Source organism: Malus domestica, chromosome 15, assembly GCF_042453785.1.
Source record: "Malus domestica chromosome 15, GDT2T_hap1".
Taxonomy (NCBI): domain Eukaryota; kingdom Viridiplantae; phylum Streptophyta; class Magnoliopsida; order Rosales; family Rosaceae; genus Malus; species Malus domestica.
Window position 1 is genome coordinate 7,844,943 of NC_091675.1, and position 3,697 is coordinate 7,848,639.

The window sequence follows — 3,697 nt, forward strand, 5'->3', positions numbered from 1 at the left end:
TATCGGTTTTTTGCTTTACCGATATTTTAATAGGTATCCAAGAAGTTTTCCTCAAAATAATATCGCGATATTACCGATAATATCATGAAATACTTCAAAAATACTTAAAATACTGAAAATATTAAACTAACAAGAACAGATACCACATTTGATCTTAGCCAAAAGACCGAGAAAAGAATGCCTTCGTCAGCTTTGGAATGTGGCTTTTATAAACCTGTTTGCTTGCTCACTTCTATTGCACGGCCGATGTGGGATGCAAACTAGCTTTTATAGACCTATTTGCTTGCTCAGTTCTATTGCACGGCTGATGTGGGATAACTACTAGAAGCAACGTTCTTTTTTCCTCATCTTACTGCATGGATGTAAGAAAAGTTCCAAATCGAAGAGTTAATTAAGAAATTCCTCACAAAGTTTATTAGGAGTTGTGTCATAACTCTTATTGCCAATTAATTTTGGGGTTGAAACCTTAGTTTTCTTCATGGATCTGGAGCATATATGCTTGCATATTAAAGGAAGTTGAATTTCCACTATAAAAAGTTATTACAAATAGTTACCACACCCAATATTACATGTATGTTTGGGTGAGAGACTCCCAAACTACAAGGCATGCATTTTAGGCAAATGAAGAAGAAATCTGTCGCACAAAGTTAAATAGGAGGAATTAGAAATGTATCACATGAACATTACAAAGATATGTAAAAGAAATTTGTTAATGACTCATTTTAAGCAGTCATTTGCAAATCCCTCACGTGTTGCATTTCTAATCTCGCATATCTATCTTTTTGTGATTCATTTCTTCATGACTATGTCTAAATTCTCCTAAAATTCCTCTCTTAGATCTTAAGTGCCCCTCTTTTTTTTGTTTCTCACTCACTCATGTCTAAATCTTGTCGAGTTGCATATATTTAGTTGTACAAATGAGCATTAAATTGTTAATATCATGCAATGTATAAAGTGTAAAATATTGTACTAATTCATTATATATAAATGATTATGGTGTGTTTAAACTTCTTTCATTAATTACTACATATTTTCTACACTCACAATGTTTGCCAGCTCGCTATATAATCAACTTGATAATGTTAAATCCATCATGCAATGCATTTCCTTCCAATTTTTTGTGATAAACTAATAGATAATTGACTAAATAAACATCTTGCAAAGTTTCAATAAAAATTTCCAAGTTTTTCTTATAATTTCCGTGGTTTCCATATTATTTTTATCGATATCGATAATATCCCGATATTTCCATCGATATTTCCGTGTTTTTGGACTACCGATATTTCCGATATCATCGATATTTAATACCTTGATTGAAGGTAATGTGCAAAAATGCTCGCTATTTAAAATGTAGGAATTTCATAGTGTGAACACTTAATATTTAATACATTTAACCCAATATTTCATAGTGTGAACACGTTTTAATACATTTAGGGTAATGTTTACGTAAATTAAATTTTCAAATTAAATAATGTATTACTAATAAGAAATAAATATTTTACAACACTTAAATAATAATTTAATTATCAACTTTTATGTCAATATACTTTACAAAATTTAGTTTATAAATTTAATCTCAATAGCATTAACATACATTTATTTAGTCTACATGTTGTTACCCATATATTTACAAAATTTGATTTACAACTTTAACCTAACATTTGATTTTTTTTAGTAAACTGCAGATTTGCGCCCTAAACTATCACTTAACTTTCGATTTCTCTCTGAACTTTTTAATTGGAAAATTAAAGATTTAAACTATTTTTTTTTGGTTGATTTGCCCCCTGCTGTTAATTTTTCATTCATTCCATCCAAATTTCTGTTAAATGGAAGCATGTGCACAACATGTGAAGGTAGTTCGATCGCTTTATTTTTTAAAATAATTGAAAACCTTAGATTTCTAAAATATAAACCTATGTAAATATGTTTGATTCTATAACTTTTGTATCTGAAGGTCTAGCAAAGCGACGTCCTTGTCCACCAAGAAGAGTCACGTGGTGTGCACGTGACAAGAGTTAGCGTTAATTTAGATAAATCTATGAAAAACTAACAGCAAGAGGAAATCGACCAAAAAAATTAATTGAAGTCCTTAATTTTCCAATTAAAAAGTTTAAGGAGAAATTAAAAATTAAGTGATCGTTCAAGAGCAAAGTGGTAGTTTAACCCTTTTTTTTTTTTTGAAAGAAACCGAAGATTTGATAGTGTGAACACTTTGTATACATTTATCCTAGGGTAAATTACATTTTATACTCTTGAGTTTGGAAGAACTGTCCCACCGGATGGCAATGAGGCTTTAGCAGAAGGTTGAGAAAGCCAACTGTTGTGTTAGAGGCAGTTGCCTTGTATGACACATGAATCTGACATTCTTTCTTTGGAGTCCCTAGATCCCAAAATGACATTACAGTTCTTGGGCATTCACCCCTCTTCAATAACCTGATGGAAGGTATATCACCTCAACTTGACTACTACATTAATGAGCGTCAATACAATATGAGGTATTACTTGGCATATGACATCTACCCAAAGTGGGCGATGTGGATACAAATTTCTTCCTCCTTGTTCTTGGACAAAATTACACCTACAAAACAAATAACACATTAGGTTAAGGCCAAGAGCCTCACGTGCCCACGATGAATGGGGAGCTTTGGTCAAAGAACCTTCGATGCCAAAGTTAGAATTTAGAGAGAAAAGTGTTTTGAGAGTTTTTGGGAGTTTTGCAAGAGTGTGGAACTCTCATTTTTAGAGAAAATGGGGTGACATATATAGGGCATGGCCGATCCCTTTTGGAGAAAAGGTGGCCGACCCTTTAGGGTATTTTTGTGTGAGATGGGTGGTTTAATTGGCAATTAATGGATTAATTAGGTAATAAATCCATTAATTAGCCAATTAACTCAATTTATATGGAATGTTTTGAAGGTTATGGAATAAATACCTTATGGAGAATATAGGATGAGGATGGATGAAATAATTTTGAATTTGTTACCTATTTTGGGCACTTTTGGCTTGATTGAAGAATGATTGTCCACTGCTCGCACGTAGGAAATCCGGTGTGCCTCGAGGGTAATTTTGTCATTTTCATCAAAAATCCACATGTCGCCTTGTGATTATTTTTGGCTCCACAAATGCCCCCACACCTATTGGGCTGCTCGTAGGAAAGGGCAGCAGGTGTAGAGATCTTCTTGCTATAGGAAACTTAGGACTACTTCCTATTTTGATGTAGATTCTCTCTTTAATATGAAATTAGATCCTTCTAGGAAAGGGAAATAAATTTCTCTAAAAGCCTATTTAAGTCCATCTTAAGTGGGTTATTAAATCAACTTTGGAGAGCAATTTATTCTACCCTACAAGAGAGAGAGAGCTTAGAGGATATTTGTTCCCCCTCATCTAGCAATCTTTTACATCTTGTTCGTGCAAATGATCGTCTTTCATTGCTTTCTTTGTCTTCTCCGTGCCCTACCGAGGTAAGAAAATTTTAATTTTCCTTGTCTTCTTCTTGGATAGTGATGTCGCGAGATAGCTGTCAGGGTGGTACGGCACGTCGACTGGCAGGGGCCAGAAGTCGGCTCGGCATGGGCCAAAGAGGTGTTTGTGGCAGGGACCACTGCTTGGCTTGTCTAGAGCTGAGGGCAGCTTGTGCGGCTGTGGCTGAGGCCATGGATTATGTCCTTTGGGCTCTTGGACTTGACGGGGCCATGCT

General features: G+C 34.5%; 1 pseudogene; it reads right to left on the reverse strand.

The window, feature by feature from the left end:
• LOC114821852 (U2 spliceosomal RNA) lies at nucleotides 1–178 on the reverse strand (annotated as a pseudogene).
• Between the last annotated feature and the right edge of the window lie 3,519 nt (nucleotides 179–3,697).